Source organism: Nipponia nippon, unplaced genomic scaffold, assembly GCF_047370975.1.
Source record: "Nipponia nippon isolate SJK-2023a ecotype South Korea unplaced genomic scaffold, ASM4737097v1 scaffold_2, whole genome shotgun sequence".
NCBI classification, from domain to species: Eukaryota; Metazoa; Chordata; class Aves; order Pelecaniformes; family Threskiornithidae; genus Nipponia; species Nipponia nippon.
Window position 1 is genome coordinate 9,773,159 of NW_028262336.1, and position 18,086 is coordinate 9,791,244.

Consider the following 18,086-nt stretch of genomic DNA (forward strand, 5'->3'; position numbering starts at 1 on the left):
GTGCCATCATCCCAGTGATCCTGAGTCAGTCTCTCTCATCCCAAGCTGTGATATAGATATTCCTTGGTCTTTACTCTCTATCGTGAGCTCTGCCAAGAAGACCAAGCACTCGAAGAGCTTGATTTTTATTACAGTCTAAGGCAGGAAAATTAACATTTTAAACCAAGCTTTTGACTATGTAAGACAAAAACAGGGATAGTAAGGGATTGTGAATAACTCTTCTCTGTGGTGCCGTATCTTTTCAGGGAAGGTATTTCCTTCCAGGCTCAGTTTTGCTCGGCTCTACTGCTGGGTGAATTTCAGTAGATGCTGGTCAGCCCTGCCTGCTCCCTGGTTCCTCAGAGGCCAGGCTATGGGTCTGCTCTTAGGCTCGCTCCCGCTGCAGGCTGTGTTGAGTTTCGCTCAGGCCATGGGGTAAGTGGGGCAGGAAGGGACGCTGGGAGGTGTCTCACCCAAAGCCCTGCTCGGAGCAGCGTCTGCTGTGAGGGCAGGCCTGGAGGCTGCTCAGGGCTTGGCCCGGGTGTTTGGAACACCTGCAGGGATGGAGCCAGCGCGACCTTACACTCTGCAGCCTGCTCCGTTGCCTCCCGGCCCTCACGGGGAAAAGGTTTTGTGGGAAGCGGCGGTCGGCCCGCGGGGAGGCGCTGCGGGGGTCTGCTCAGCCACTTCCCGGGAACTGCTTTGCCAGCGGGCCGGTTAGCTCAGTTGGTTAGAGCGTGGTGCTAATAACGCCAAGGTCGCGGGTTCGATCCCCGTACGGGCCACTGCTTTTTGCCCGCAGAAGCCGGTTCCGTCCGGGCGGGAGTACCGGGCCCGCCGCGGTGGGGTGGCGGGGAGCCGCGGGGAAGGTTTGTTTTCCGCTTCGTGTTCCTTTGAGGCGGAGACCGGGATCCGGCGCGGTGCGTGCCAGAGGACGGAGCCCGGCCAGGAGGACGGGGGAGCTGGAGGCGAGGGGAGAGCTGCTGGAGGAAAGGGAGATGGCAGCGTGTGCCGTCGGGGCAAGGGGCTTAATCAAGGGCGCATCCAGGGATGTAGAGATCAGCCGGGGGAAAGCAAGCAACTGTGGGAGGGAGCAAAAGTCAAAATGGAGCAGGGAAGGACAGCGGGGGCAGGGAGGAGGAAAGTGAAACGATTGAAAATGCAATAGGAAAAGAGATATGTAGGTAGAAAGTCCACTCAGTAAAACTTTAAATCTTTCTATGGGATATCACCAGCTACTGAATATCTTTTGCCTTGGAGCATTTTCTCATCTTGTGGTTCTGTTAATTAGCATTAGGCCTGATGAAAGTTTGCAGGATTTCAGGTGGTCCTTGCTTTCCCTTCATAATCATAGTTAACTAACATTTCATATCATATCTTTAGCTCACTACATTAGTATAACCCTTTAGTAGTTCTCTATTGTCAGAGGCTGGAACTAGTGATGCTGAAGTGAGTGTGGTTTATTTCTCCTTTTGTCTTTGGAGCAGGAGGACAAGCTACTCCAAGATCTCCCTTGACAGCCCGATTTTGCAGAGAATGTTCTGAACTCCTCTTGAAAGCAGCCCCTGCACTGCACTGAAATTCAGATATCCAATAGGAGATATTCAGGCTTGCTAGACACTTGGCAATCTGTGCCAAGTTAATTTTTGTTTATGAATTTATGTAAGAAAAGATTCCAGGCCCAACTGAGATGTTTTATTAGAGTAGTAGGTCTGCAAGAGTGGCTGAGATGGATCTCTGCTGGCTCAACTGGCCTGTATGAGGGTGTTTTGTCTCTAAAACCTCTCTTAAGAGCCCAAGACAGGTATTATTTTCTCCTATCTATCTCTGAACTGAAATGGGATTTCTCCAGAAGAAGGAAACTTCTTGGTACAAATGTTTTCCTTGTAGAAACCAGTGGTTTCATTATTGGAGCTGTATACAGTAAGGCCACAGCTCCTTTGGGAAAATGCCTTGAGTTAACGGCATTCTACTGATTTCTTCCACAAATTTGCCCTTCAGTCTCCAGGCCTGCTGCTTAAGGCTTCTTCCAACTACAGTGTTTGAGTCAAAATAAGTAGTAATAATCAAAAAGGAGGAAGAAAATCAGGTGACAGTCATTTCAAAGTCAGTGTTTTGACATTGCATCTTCCCTACAGTGTTGCCAAGGTACAACAAGGGCACATGAGAAGTGTCATTCCAAAGTCACAATGTAATTTTTAAATCGTACAGATGAATATTCATGTTATCTAGCATCCAAACTGCTGTCATGACTCCATCAGATGTCAAAGGGAGAGTAATGTGGTGCTGGTTTGACCTTCTGTCTTGCTACTCCACTCAATGATCCTCCTCTATTCCTTTGGGTCCAGTTGTAGTGGTCAGGGCTTGACTGCATATAATGACATCCATTTTAAATGAAACGAAGGGAGAAACAGCATGGTGTTTTGTTTCCAGGAAAAAAAAAATCTAGGAATAATATTGCTTTGATTTATGTTTCCCACATTAGGAATCAGAATTTTATTGCAGCTATGTTGTTGTATAGCAAAGTCCTTGCTATAAACCAAGGTGATGCAATGGCTCCTTGGCCACTTTTTCAGTTTGGTTTGAATTGCTTATATTCAGTGTGGGTTTTTTGGTGGCCAGGATTGTATGGGCATATTTTCCCTAAATTTAGTTTCAGCAGATGGTTGTCAGATCGTGAGGGTCAGCCATTGTCCCTAGGGGAGTCATTCCAGAGCCCATTCTTCAACCTCAAAACTAGTTGCAGAATAAAAAGAGATTAAATAAACAAACCCACATAGTGGAATAATGCTCTCGTGAGGACAGCAGAGGAATTTCCATTCTGAATGGTCTGCAATGGCAGATGCTGGGGCATATTCTGGGGTTACTGTTTAGTGTTTCGTTTAACCTGTAATCGGATTGCATAATGCTGAGCCTGGAGGGCGTGCTGGTTGCTGTGTGCTTAAAAAGTGTAATGTCAAACACAGCTCCTCTGCGCACAGCAGACAACGATGGAGAGGATGAACCTTTCCTATTGCCTGTGACAATGCTGAACATTGACAGCTGAGGAGAGGAACCTTCTAATCGGTCTTGTCAACATCTTCTGTTACCATTTCAGATATTAACTATTGCATTTTAAAGTTACACAGACCAAATAAGGCAATTTGTTTCCTATTCTTCACTGAGGACTGCAGTTTTCTTTGATGTATGAAATACTACTATGAGGGCTCTTAAATTCAAATAGTTGAAGCTAGCCAGAAAGTGGGTTTACACTGTATTAAATTTGGTAGATGTGTATTCACTCACTCAGTAATGTTCTGAAGCATTTTCTTTTCTGGCCACATCACAGGTTAACTTTATTTCTTATCTTGTGTTTATTACTGGAGCATCTGAGTGTCTTGTGATCAGGGTGGTTTATTCATTGAGTTTTCCATTAGGGGTCTTAATTATGGTGAAAATCTGAGTGGCGAGGATTTGTCTGGAGTAATACACAGATACAACCCAGAAACAACATCACTGAAATCAAAGGCAGGATGTGGTGGAAAGGGTTTTTCTTTAGATTAATTTGTGTGTGACTAAGTGTAAGCATTAATGCTATTATCATAGATGAAGCTTAACCTTTGCTTAAAACTGGTGAGTGTAGTGTTTACCTTCCATGCACTAGAAGAAAATGGCAGCTCCATCGAGAAGCCCAAGTCTGTCACAACCCCAGACAAAAGTTTTCATTTAACGTTTCTGTGAGCAGGGATGCAGGTGGGGGGATGAGGGAATGCCATAGAAACAGACCCAGGAAGGAGCCGCCAGCCAAGAATGTGGCTGAATGGGCACGGGCAGCCCAGTGCTGCCGAGTCCAGGATCTGGCTCAAAGGAGCTGGGAGCTGTAAGCAAAAGCCCAACAACCAGCCCCCTGTTCAGGTCCTCTAGTGTCTCAGAAACAGGGGTTATTCAGGAAAGGGGACTGCATGAGAAGGATGCCGGCTTCCAGCTTTTTTTTTTTCTTTGCAACTGAAATAAAAAGGACCCAGGATTTTTGTCTTGCAGCTCACATCAGAACAGGGTAACTATACTTAGTGCTGAAGCTGGAGAAATATTTTCTTCAAATTTGTATGTTCTTAGAAAGCAATCACTAAAATGAAGTATGAGCAAATCTGAGTGATGTCTTAAAACCCAGGAAAGTGTGATGGACTGGACTTGAACAGGAATCAAATCTTTGCTCTTGAGATACTGTATAAAAGGATTAAGTAACTTTTTGTAAACAAAGTATCTGGCAATTTCTCCCCCAGTTTTGAATTAATGCCTGCCTGTAGAGTTACTAAGTTTAAATAGTCAAGCAGTCCTTTTTTCATTGTGGAAGCATTCACCAGCAATATCCCTAGTACAACAGGGCTGTGTGGAGGTCACTGAATTCTCATTTAAACATGTACCATATAGAACCAGGTGAAAGAAAAGTGTGGAAAATATCTGGCTCCTGGTGTGTATTTGTGCTTGTTTTACAAAGAATAAATAAAATTATCTTACTAGATTAGCAGGAGTAGCTATAGCTACACACCAGTTCTGTGTAAGGCTGCTTTGTGGTGGGTACAAGAAGTATTCAGTTTAATTGATATCTCGTCAGTGTTTCACAGAGAAAGTAAGCTAGAGGTAATGTAACCTTTGGTGGTATTCTCTCAAAGCTTAAAAGGAAGTATGTCGAAGTCTGGGTGTGAATTTTCTTATTTTTGGAGATGAAGAATACAGTTTTGAAGACAATAATATGACTATATTATGCTATGCCATTTTTGTCATTAACCAACAGCATAAGGAACAGTGAAGGGCAATGGGGATAGTCTGGAGTTTGGCATCCTCAGACTTGCGTGGAAAAAATCTTGTGCTGCCCCAGAGGGGGGATGGCAAATGACAGGTCCCTAATATTTGGTAGGACCAAGGCTGATCGTGCCTTCTGTCTGTTCAGGAGAATATGAGTATAGTTATTAACCTTTGTCTCTGAGGCTTATCTGAGTCACAGCTGGCTAATAACTCTCCCACCTTTTGGAATCAAATAATCCGCTTTTCTATTAAATGGTTAAAATGCTACATAGGGATGCAGACCAAAGCACACTTGGACTTGGCTTTCTAATGCGTTCAGGGGAGAAGTTCTGTCTTGTTTTAGGCTTAAATCTAAACCAGCGAGGAGAAGACAAAGTTGAAGATAATATCGCATGGTCCTGACATCAGCTCCTTGGTGGTAACCAGCAGCTCATACTCCCTCCTTATATGCACTGTCTGTTAAAGCAACCTTGAAAGCACAGAGCAAGTGGACAAAGCAGGACAGCACATCTCCTGTGTGCCACTGCAAGCTTGACAAACCCTCATAGCAGACTTCACAGAAAGCAGCTCTGGCACTGAACTAGAGGGTTGTAACTCATGCTGTCGAGGTGTGGGACAACTGTCAAGGTGGGTTAGTTCTAAGAAACAAGCATCTAATATTGTACCCTTGAAACAACACTTACCAAAATGGCCTTCAGCTACAGCTTCTGCCACTTGGACTATATTGCTGAGAAGCGGTTCAGTCTGCAATGCGCAGCACAGGTTTCACTGAGGGTCCAACACTAGGCATCAAAAGGACTTTTTAGTCTCTGTGGCTTTCCTTGTCAGCCAGAGAGGACTCAAATATCTGGTCAATCCAAGGTCGCAAAGACAGGTGTCACTGTCATGTCTTCCCAGTTGTGCTTGAAAGCCACTTTCTTTTCAGCTAGAGTGGGTTTTGCATTTCTTTGTGTTGGCTTCATGGAGAATTCCCCTGAAGGTCAGGGAATGGGACAGGTTGAATGGGCGAGTTGAAGAAAATATGGTTCAAGCAGCAATTTGATGCATAGAGGAAAGGCACAGATAATTGTCACGTGCCCAATGAAGTTTCACTAGCTTGTTATATATGCTATCATCACTTTCAGTAAGAACAGCTTTTTCATGGTAAACTCTTTGCTCTTGAATTATTAAAACTGTTTTTTAAGGAGAAAATCTTCCTGCATCCTACTTAAGCATGCCTTTTCTAGGTTTACCCTTATACATAGAAATTGAAAAACTGAATAAAAGCAAAAAGAATATAATTCTGTATTTTGCCACAAAGTATTTTATTTCAGCAAAACCAAGGCAATGTGGGCCCAGCATCTGACTAGGAATTAAAGGACTCATGAATATTCTCAATTCTGCTTTTGACTCTATGCCTAGGCCTTCAATTCCTCTTTCTGTCTTTCCCCATCTGTACAAAAAGGGAAAATGCTTATCCTAATTAGGAAGCACTCTTGAAAATCCACAGAGAAGTGCTGTAAATCTGTCTCTATAAAGAAAGAGGTGGTTGCCTTACTGTATTCTAGCTCTAGAAGAACAACCTGTTGGGCTCATCTGCACACCTTCTAGTGGTGGATGAACACCAGCAAAGAAAGTAGCTGGTCTGGTGATGAGTTAAAATATTAGCCATTAGAATCTGTTTAAAAGTATGAATTTATTTCTATTAAACAGAAAGCATGCTGAGACCTGCCTATGGTGACAGAACTTTTAAAAGTGATAATTTCTGCCTAATATTGGTTTTAATAAGGAAATTAGATTTTCTCCTTTCATGTGTATGTGCTTCTGCTGCTCTTCAGCTTTGTTCTCTAACAGATTTGCAATAACTCTGCCAGCAATATAAAGGGCAAGTTTTCTTTTAAGCAGCTGAGGCTCTAAGCAACTGATGTTGAAGCGGCAGATGAAGAACATAGTTTTATGGTATATTTTGGTGGATACACTGACCAGGGTCTTCCTTCAAGAGCACTTATGAAAATATTTGCTTTTTAAGGAATTAATCTGAGGTACTGTAACTCTGGCATTTTGTGGGCAACAAGGATAAGAAAAAGGTTCCACTGCCTACATACACCTCCTCCATTATTCCTTTGTCTCCTTTTAGATAGCTATTCTGGGGACAAGCTGCTGAAGGCAAGTTGACTGGTTTGAAGTTTAATTTTTTTTTAATGAGGAAAGAGTGACTCTGCAGAGATGAATAACTGGAGAACCCCAACAGGTCATTTTCTTCAGCTCTTGGATTATGTTTCTAGCTCACATGATGCCTTTTTTCCCTTCCTGCCACCCTGCTAATATCACCTGGTCTTAAAAAGCAAAGTTATATTGTTATGTAAATCACCAATGCAAATGATTCTTCAGTTACTTGTCATATCTGGCAATCTTGCTAATGTTAGATGTTGGACAGAATCCTTTTTGTTCTTTGACAGAAGTTGTGGCTCTGCAAGAAAAAATGGGACTTCAGTTTTTTCCGAAGTTCAGTGAGACTTACAAAAGTGCAAGGATGAGCTTTGTAGAATGAGAATATGCCTCTCTTCTAAGCCAGTTTTCTGACTACAGTTGTACTTTTATTTCCTCCTCCACAACAAAAGGCAAAACTGATTGTAGATTTGGGCCGTTGCCTACCAGTTGGTAAGAAATTTGAAGGAAATATCATGATTGTAATGACTAGTAAGGGAGGGAAGGTTAATAGAGGGTGGCAGGAGCCCAGAATAGAGTCGGCTGTTCTTATGTTTCTTCCACTTGCTGCGTGTAAAACTCTGGCTGTACCCCAGCACTAATCTAAGTGGAAAGCATGATAGGAAAATATTTTATTTCTCCCCAGCTACTGATTGGGGGTGGTGGTGGTGTCTTAAATGTATTGTTCAGAGCAGTTCTGCCTGGCCAGGGAGATTAGCCAGAAGCGTCAGGGCCTTTTCATTCTCCCTTGCGATGTTGTGTAACGGTCTCCTGCACTTGAGCTGTACCACAAGAGCCATAAAACTACCAGGAGATTAGAGATGTATAAACCCAGGCAAGCTCCAGGAAAGCTGTGGGGGATAGAGGGAAGGTGTAAAATTCTGCTAAGACACAACTGCTCAGACTCATAGAAACTTCTCGTTATACATGTTCTACAAGTGAGATGCCAGTCTCTTTACGTAGTTGAGTTTGCTTCTGATTCTTCTGGAGAGACAGTCCTGTCCAAGGCTTTGTGCTTTAAATTCCCCTTGAAGCCAAAAATGGCAACAAGGAAAATCTCGACACTTGAAAAATCAAAATAAATATATTTCAGTCACTGGAAATGCACTCTTTCTTTTGACAGTAGGGAATTGCTCTGATTTCCCCATGTTAATGTTGGATATTTGGGATTTTTCCTATTCTGAGTCAGAGCAAGATGTTGATCTCAAAGGGAATCACACATAAACCCCAAATTTAAGTCAGGCCAATCTGTTTTGATTTGGATTCTTTTAATAGATAAACTGCAATATCTAGTGAAAAATCATTCTGTCCAAATTTCTGAACTGTTGAGATGCTTGAGTATATTTCTCAAATATAAGATGGAAATTTTATTTACACTAGGGATATTTCAATGAACATGCATTTTCAAAACTGTATGTTTTGATTGAGAAATTCCTGGTTGGTTCTGTTCTCCAGCAGCTTGTAACATTTGAATGAAAGGACGTCTCTGGCTCTTTAGATTAGTGGTATTTACAAGATTGTTAGATGTCTAAATGCTGCAAGACTTCTGTGGCATGTCTAGGTGTTGATGGAAACAGCCCTACTGTGCAGCAAGATGTGTCTTTCATCACCTCTAGAATGACTTTAATTCTCCCTCAGAAGTATTGACTTCTAGTCTAATCACTTTAGAATGGTCTTTAACTGCACTGGAGTTACCTGCACATTTTGCAATTGCTTAGCCTCATCCTATTTCTCACAGATCTTGTATTCTCTTACACAATTATTTTCTTTTGGTTTTATGGTTTTGAAATACTTATTCTCCTGTAGCTTCAGCAACGTTCTTTTTCAGTCTGAAACACAGGAATCTTCAACCCGAAAATGGTACTTGTCGTCCCTGTTTACAGTTGCTTTAATATGTGTATAGTGCCTCTGCCAGCATATGTACTGTCACTGATGCACTAACTGACATATGCCTTGAATTTCTGAACCCTACCTGAGTGTAGTTAGGTGTACATGTTTGACAGCTGGAATCATGCTCTGGTCAACATTGATCTCTCCAGCCTATTAGTCAACTGTGCTAGACTCTAGCTGTAATTAGTAAATCCTTTCGTGATATTGAGATCTAGGTCAGTGGTGTCAAACTTCATTTCGTGACTTAAGTAGGCACTGACAGCCATGAGCTACAGTACTACTGAAAAATACTTCAGCATCCCACACTAAAAAAAGTTCAGCATATCTATCATCCTGGGAGAGAATTACTGCTGTTTTCCTTTGATTACTGTACATAATTAGATGTGACATTAAAACTGTCTTGAACTCTAGCTATGCAATTTTAATCACTAGGAGGCTTAATTCTCAATAGTGGTATGCTTCTGGGCTCCTAGTGCAAGCAGAAACAGCCTCCTGAAACTTCAAAGGACAAAATGGTTTACTTCCAGGTTCCCAGGCAGATGGGGGTCTACACTGTGGTGCTGTACAGGCACTCTTTGCTTCACAAAACCTTTACCATGACTTTAATTAGAAGTACATGTGAATTAAAGAAGCCTCTAATTCCAATTAGTGGTTGGACTGTGGGTGAGCAGTAGTGGTTTATATTCCCTTTCTTTCTCCTCTTAATACTTGTCTGGAATATCTATGGTACATTGTGCCAATTTTCTTCTCTCTGAAACACGTGAATCTTCAGCCCAAGGTTGTCCTCTCTGTTTACAGTTGCTGTACTACATGTATGGTGCTTCTTCCAAGGCAGGTACTACCACTACAATATACTAAGTTTCATACCTGTTCTGGGACTGTCTTTGATTCATTGCCCCTTCAAGAAGGCAGCTATGTGTATGTATGTTTACTTCTATTTTGTACTGTGATATTTTCACCTTTTTTTTTTTTGCTTCTGAATCTAAATCAGCCTGGGCTCCCAGGTTTTCATCTCTATGAATGCTTACCTGAGTACTTTGCCTTCCTGTTGCCTGTCCCTACCAATTCACCCCTTAAACCTAGGCTTCCCTCAAGTGTACACCTACAAGCCTTTACTGTGGAAGATAGTTTGGTTTGCAAAGATGAATACTTATTTGAATGCCAAAATGTTAACTTTGAATTCTTTGTATTAAACATTTAAACTCTGACACTGATTCTGTCCGGCTGTGCAGGCTTTGTAGCTGTTACTTCTGTGTGGATCAACTGTTTTCTTTCCTATCTCCTTTTCTTCCGTGTTGAAATGTGTTGCAACTGATCTGTTTCATTGAAGCGTATCCCGTACCTAGGGCAGGTTTAAACCTGAGGGACTCTGAAGTGGCAAGTCTTGTATTATCAGTCTCCCAAGGCAGTTGCTAGCTGCAGTATGTTTTGTCCGTGGCTGGTTTGAAGTTCTTTCCATCTGACATCAGTTCTGAAAGCCTTTATGCTAAAATAGCAGGAGAGAGAATTATTTTCTATTTATAACATCTGAAGAGGGGGAAATCATTTACATCTGTGAGGTTTTTAGAAGTTCCTCATATGTTGTAGGTGTAGTTCAAATGATAATGTTGCCTATATATTTTAACACAAAATTAAAAGAAGAATGAGAACTTTCTTCCAGACTGGATTTTTTTCCCCCCTCAAAGAGAGAGTAACTGTTACAGAAAGTGAATATGTAACATTCATCTTTCTTACATATGTAATTTTTCAAGGAACAGAATATTAATGGGACATTAGAAGATCCCTGTTTAGGAGGGGAAGGAAGGGGGAAACAAATTCTGAGAAATTCTGTTTTTCTATTCCAAATGTCAGCACAACTCTGCATTGCAATTCAGCACATACCATTCACACCTAAAAGCCTGTGTTCTGGGGTTCTACAGTTTTTCTCAAATGCCCAGACAGAGCATTGTAACCCTCTGCAAACTTGCACTTGATAGGCTGGCTGTGGTCCAGATGCTGACAGAAGCACTTGCACAAACACAAAATGTTAGCTTTTTCTTCTCTTTATTTTCAGCTAGACACAATTCAGCAGTGTTCCAGATGACACACCTTCTGTTAAGTAAGGGGAAAGAGTGATGAATGCCTTCAGAAGGGAAATCGTGATGCAGTGGCATCAGTTCAGCATAGTCTTCCTCTCTGGTTAGTTCTAGCCCCAGCTAGTTCTACTTAGCTGCCTGATTTGCATGATCAAAGATGATCAAGCCCATCCTGTTTGCTCACAGCTGCAAGGCCTTTTAAGATAAATCCAAAGTGACTCCAGTGATCTGAGAAGGTAAAGGGGGGAAACTAATGATGGGAAAAGGGGCAGAGCGAAGTGGAAAAAGCACTATTACCACAGCTAAATATGTACCATCTCTTCATGCTGCATCAAATTACACTGAAGGATACTTTCTGTTAAAACTGTATAGTAGCATGGGGTTTTATTTGCTTTTGTCACCTAGTCCTCCTCTAAGTTGAAAATGAGCTGTGAGGCTGACATAGTTGTAGAGACTTCTGCTGGCTTTCTGTGTAGGCAAAGGGTACCTAAGTGTAGGGAGATAAGAAAACCAGCTCCTCTTCAATTTCTGCTAGAGGCAGCCAAGGCAAGAATGATTTATCTCCAGGAAAGTTGTTCACAGATGTCCAAAGTATTGAAGTCCTGTCTGAAACCATAGAAATAAAGTGTTTTCTTCTGAGTAATACCTATTAGAGCTTTTTTACCTCCTTCCCTTCTGTTCCTTGTCCAGTAGGAGTGAGAGGGGCTGAAGAGCGCTAGTGTCCTGGGAACTGTTGGCTACTGTCAGTCATTTCAGAGAAGAGTCACCACTTACAGTGACTCTGCATTTCACTAAGCAATGCATGAAGTTTCACTACAGGCAAAAAGAAAAGTTACAGAAATACACTTTATTTTGCCTATTTTTCTTATTCCCTATAGACAGATACTATAGCTCCCCCCCCAAGGGGGTTGTAATACCCGTGTAGAAACTAAGATCAAAGGATCAATCACACCCTAATCAAAATTATTGGTTCAAAAAATACCATATAAACTAAACCTTACTTCATTCTGCTGTAGCTGAGGTCACTGCAGGTCTGGCTGAGTTAGAAGGCCTTAATCTTATACCACAAATGCCAATGAGGATGCAATACTGTGCATGAATTCTGCATGTGCCTGTGCTAGCTCAAAGCTAGGACCCCTCCATGGACAGTGTCCTTTGCTGCTGTCAGCAGCACAGCCTTTGCCCCTGCTGCTCAAGCAGTGCTCCTGGCAAGCACAGGCCCCATGGCCATCGCTGCCCTGGAGAGAAAAGGTAGTAATTGGATGTTACAGGCAAACTAGAGCTCTGAGGTGGCTGGGGAGGGTATAAGAAATTTATAATGAGACGTATAGAAATGGTGAATTGAGGAGAGATTGCTCAGTGTCTCTCAACCAGGGCAACAAATAAAACTCTCTGGTGATGGATCAAACCAAATACAAGGCATGTCCTCATACAGCACACACAGTGCTCCAGGAGGTGCCACAATTTACATGGTCACAAAAGTGATTGGATCAGTTCAGGAAGGGATGTCTGTTCAGGGATTTTAAATGCAAAAGCCCTGGGTGGCCCAGGAGGTCCCTGGGCTGAAGGCTGCTGGACAGAAGGGAAGGGTGGTACTGCAGAAGCGTCCCTGCTTGCTAGTTCAGTTCCCAAGGCTCTGCTGTTTCTACAGGTGGGCAGAAGACACTGGGGTGGATGAACCTTTTGTCCACGTGCTCTTCTCACAAAACCCTGTACTAGACTGAGAGCAGATACAGAAGGTGAAGCATTTGGGCTGTGTTTTGCTTTGGAGGAGAGGAGGCAGCAGAGACAACTGCTTTCTGTGCTTGAAGTCTGTCCTGTTATCTGCTAATTGATTCCGCCCCCCCCCCCCCCCCCGTGACTTAAGCAACAGATCTGTGCTATCCTTTTTATTGTTCTTATTATATAATAGATTTCTTTTTACTCTCTTTAAGTGGTGGTGATCTGGTTTAAGGAAAACATTTTTTGCAAATGTTTTGACTGTCCTATGTGTGTGTAAATACATATATATGTATTTATATCTACACCAACTTCAAAAATCAATTGTTCTTTAACCCCTTTGCTGTAATGGTAGTAGCATCAGGTACATCAGCTTGTGAGAACTTGTTTTCCTTAAAGTGCAGCATTTGCATATGCTGAAGGGTGGCAAGTTAAAACTTTGACAACTTCATCCTTATTTTTTCTCGGATAAGTTATTCTGAAAATTCTGGGAATAGCATAATATGTACCATTCAGGCTTTGTATGAGCTACTCGTGTTTGCAAAGGCAAGGCAAATATCCTAAGCGTAGCTACCCTATGAAAGCAGATTAATAATGTTTGCAAAGGAAGCAGGGATGAAGAACGCTGAAGCTAATGTAAGAATCAACCTGATAGATGGTCTAGGATAAGCTTTCTGCGTTTCTGTGGTTTCACAGTGAATCTGGTCGTCCACATGCTAACTTCAGGGCATAGGAACATAGGACTGGAAAAGACTTGGATAATTAAGTCCATTCTTCTATTGCAGGCAACAGCATCAAATAATCATATCATAAATGTATTAAAACCACATTTCCTCTGGCTTCACGCTATCCAGCAAAACTGATTTATGCTCTCTTGAGTAGCCGAGCTGCGCTTGTTGCCTGCCAGTTGCCCGCACGAGAGAGAGAGAATTTGTAGCAACTGATCAAGATGATCTTAATCATTATTAAAGAATAAAATCCCAGTTCACTAGGGAAAAAACCAAAATGCAACAGACAAAGAAAACAGGTGAGGTGTGTTAATGAGTTGACAGCAAATATTGAGATCAACATTTCAGACATCCTCTGATTAAGAGCAGAGGCTGCTTTCTAAGGATAATTGAGTAAAGAAGAGGGACTTCACTTGTCTAGCCTTCAGATCACATACTGCAGCTCATATTCAAGTAGTATATGTAGATTTTAGTGCCTGGCTCTGCATAGTCACATTTGAAGACTGTACCCTATTTGTTCCTGAGCTCATTGTATCAGGAGCTAACAACAGGAACTTTAAGGAATTAATTTTTTGTTTGCATTAGACCTTGAATGGAAAAGGTTAAAAGACCTGGGGCGGGGGAAGTATTTTGTAGCTGTGTGATTTACAATAGTAACCTGTCTCATCCGTATCATCACTATATGATGAAAGAGAAAAATGTGAGAAGCAAGAAGAATATATCATCATAACAACAGCAACAATGTTCTTTATCATTTTGGACTTGTCACTCTTGGAATGATTAGATACTTGTCCAATATACAGTAGGTGGTGTGTTTCCAAAATGTGTTAATGAATTGGATGTTTTGAGAGGCAAGCAGAAATTTTAAAAGATATTTCGTAAAGGTGTTTTTGAGTTTTGATAAATGATCCAAATTTTTCTTATTCCACGTTTCTTTTTCTGCTGATGTCAGTAATTTTTTTTTACCTGACCTTTAGTACATCACTGTGGCATTTCCTCCTGTAATCAGGCCGTGCTGCTTCTCCCGTTTACTGGCTAGTTTGGGGATATGAAGAGGCAAGGCATTCCCTCCCTATTTGTCCTTTCTACTGCCTTTCTTCATCCCTGTCTCTTCATACTGCTAAGAAGAATGCTAATATTCAAAATGGATGAGATGTTTGAAAATTGATAATTCCGCTCCCCATGTTACTAGTTGAATATGAATCTCTTTGATAATGTTGTTTGTTCTTTTTGTAACAAATCTTCATCAATGCTGGGTGCTCTGTCAGGCACAGCCAGGGGTTATGACCCTGTGCCTGTTTCACTGTACCGTAACCGTATTCTGTTGATAGCCCAGACCCGTGCCCCCAAACACCCTGCATTCTCACAAGAATGATCTTGCCAGATCAAAGTCCGTTTAGCTTAGTATCCCACCTCTGATAATGGCCAGTAATGTCTAGCAGAGGGTATGGGAGCAGGTCTGGCATTCAGCGGTGTTTTCCCAGACCGCTCTTCCAGGCAGAGCAGTTTGTGACACGGGGGCATCCTGAACCAAAATTGGTGATTTGCATTAATAGCCCTTGGCAGACTTTTCTTCCATAACTGTCCAGTCTCTTTCTGACCTACGGAAGTGTAGCCACAATGTTCTGTGGCAGGGAGCTCTGTAGCTTAACTTCATGTTACTTCAAGAAACACCTTGGGCTTGATACTCCTGCCTCTGAGTTTCTCTTGATGCTGTACCCCTACCTGCTCCATAGTTCTTTATTTGGAAGCTGGTAATCATTTTGGCTTTATACTCAGTATCCACAGTTGTTTATGTTTTTATGGTGCCTGCCCTCACTTCAAGCTTTTCTGGGTGAACTCTGAGATCATCAGTCTTAATGATTCCCTTGAAAAACTCAACTCATCCTGTTAGTTAAATACTGCAAGGTTGTTGCAGAGTGTGAAGCAGGTGTTACCCCTGCTCTAAACGCTCGGGTGGTGTCACTCTTCCATGCTGCAGCAGCAAGACATGCAGCCACCGCTCACCAGGCACCAGGGCTGGGGCTTGAAGGACCGACTGGGATTTTCAGTTGTTTTGGACCTGATTTGTTTTTTCCCCTCAGAGGAGGTTAGTGTTCAGCATTTCCTTTAGAGTGAAGAGAGGGCTCAACAGCTATGAAAATCAGGCCATTAATATCCGGTTACTGGAGCCTCTGAACTTCACTTTTTTTGGCAACGTTTCCCTACCCTTCTGTTTTTGTGACACACATCTCCTGGAGTCGCTCCTTCATGGCTTGGTAGAAGTGTTTTCCTGAACTGCAGGGAATCAAGATACTTTGGTTTTGCCTACACAATAGTCGCTGCTACTTCCTAACAGCTGAACTGAGCGTTTGGAGACTTCAGGTATAGAAACAGGACATTAAGAACTAGGTCATGCTTTTCCAAGAAAGGCGACCGTCTTCCTTTGGACTGATCAGTGCTGATAATTGTGCAAATATGCTCCCATGAGACAGAGGCAGGTTAAGGTTATATTTCTTTACTAAGCTGGTTTGATGCAAAACGGACTCCAAAGGAAAAAAGCTTTCTTGAGATTGCCCTTATTGGTATTCTGTTAAGACAATAAAAGGTGCAGAGCTGTTTATTTAATCACTTTCTGCTCTTTCGTGTTTCCCAGGGAACACGGGTAGATGTAGAGACCTGCACTTGGAAAGGGAAGATAATTGGTTGGCATCTTTCGGCAGCAGGTACATAAGAATACCCTTCAATGATCTGTTTTTGCACTGTGTGCAACTGCCATTTCAGCTCTGCCCTTGAAACGCAGATTAAGCAATGCTGCCAACTTGTATTCTTCTGTCAAACACTTCACTGGCTTGGGAGTCTGTACACAGCTTACAATGTATGTCCCCTGCCAGGGTTACTGCAGCTTGGTGCTTGCTTGTGGTTTTTTTTTTTTTTCCTCTTGAGCAGAGGATGCAGTTCAGATACTTGTTTGTCTGCTCCCGAGATAACATGATTCCTTGTATTTGCTGTTTTGAATATTCCAAATGTGTGTTGTCATTGCTGAGGAATTCACTGACTGTGAAATAAAGTTGCTTCTGCACGGGAAGTGTAGGGGAGGGTATCACCCCACACAGCATCTTTCTGTTTGTTTCCTATAGTGCTCTGCCTTTTAGGCAGCCAGCCTCAGCTTGGTCTTCCTGGCCCCTTTCCACATAGTTTGCTCTTTTCTTTCTAAACAGCATTTCGACAACAAAGCTGCAGGCATGTCTGCTTACATGTTGTCTCACAACCAATGCACCTGTTGTTGAGAGAAATTCACTGACTTAATATTAACATGCTTGCCCCTTTCCTTAGAGTTAAGTATTTGTCACTCTTCACAGCCAGCTGAACTAGTGGCTCCTACAGAGACATGACAACATTTGAAAGCATGATTTCATATAAGTAACTTGAGAAATTCCTAAGGAATGGGCAAGTTCTTGGCTATGTTGATCCCATTTACCACCAGAGGTACTTATGGGCAGTTGCTCTGACCTTTCCCTATTTTGTCCTTTTCTTTCTCTGTAGTGCGTTTTAAAATGGGCCAGTAAATCCTTCACAAACTCCAAAGCTGTGGCATTTACTTTCTCATAGGGTTCTCTGGCTTGACTTCTGATTCTGAAGTGGAAGTACACCTACAGGAGCGTTTGCCTCTTGGACGTAGAAGGGCCACCATGTTTGGTGTCACGTTACGTGTGCCTGTACCCTTCCAGCGGCTGCAGGTTTCCTGGTGTATATTTGGTGTTCCTCTGGAGTAAAGTGGTCGTGTTGTGTGGCAGAAATGATGTGTGAGGCCTGAGGTGTAGTGAATGTTACAGCGTTATTCATCATTGGAGAATCCTCTTATAAATTGGTACATCCACTAGTTTCAAGGTTTCTATTAGTATAAATATGCTGGCAAGAAATACCATACTGATCTTTTGGTGATGTATCCTATGCGGTGGTTCCAGCAGGATGGAGAATGCCATTTAACAAAACCTGGAATCAACTGCTGAGTTGTGGTTGTAGGTAAAATTCACTTGTAGCTTTCATGGATGGAGTTTTCTTTTGGCTGGCAGGAAAATGCTTGTTGATGTAGTTTTCTGAGAGAAGCCACTTAATTTGGATCTGCTTTTTCTTTACCTTTTTAGAAATGTTGGTTAGGATATTATGGTTTTGAGGAGATGTAGTTCTTATGTGCCCAATTGCTGTATAGCTTAAGGATGGACTGCTTTTTGGAGAAGAGGCGTGGCACTTTCTGAAAACAGGGGTTTTTTTAAACTACATTTTTAAAAAAATGAAGACATTGAAAGTTAATTAAAAATAAGGCTCTCAACTTTAAAAAAGAATTAGAGAAATTGGTGACTTTTTGAAGACTTTTATTCTATGGTAGTTCAGAAAAACTGCTGATCTGAGAAAGAAGTAGAGAGAAGCAAAACTGCTAGGGTTTGCTTAGAATTTAAATCTGTACAAGGTGAACCAAAATGCTTCTTTTAACGTCAGAAGGAAACTGGGATTATATCTCTTTTTTTTTCTCCCTTCTTGCTACTCACTCCTAAAGAAGTATCCTCCTTGTATGTGCCATACTTGTGCACTACTGGCACCTTGTCAATCCTTAAGAAAAAACTTGGGGAACATCTGCTCCATTTGCTTGGCCAGTAAAAACACTCATTTAAGAAACAAAGCAAAACCAAAATGAAATAAAAGGAAAACAGGAAACTGAATTGTGATGATTGTGTGTGTTCTT

The 18,086-nt window shown here is 42.0% G+C and overlaps 1 non-coding gene across 1 annotated transcript; it reads left to right on the top strand.

Annotated features, from left to right (window-relative positions):
• Positions 1-690: 690 nt before the first annotated feature.
• Positions 691-764, top strand: TRNAI-AAU (transfer RNA isoleucine (anticodon AAU)). Its single transcript has one exon. It is a non-coding gene; the product is annotated as a tRNA-Ile (tRNA).
• Positions 765-18,086: the final 17,322 nt, after the last annotated feature.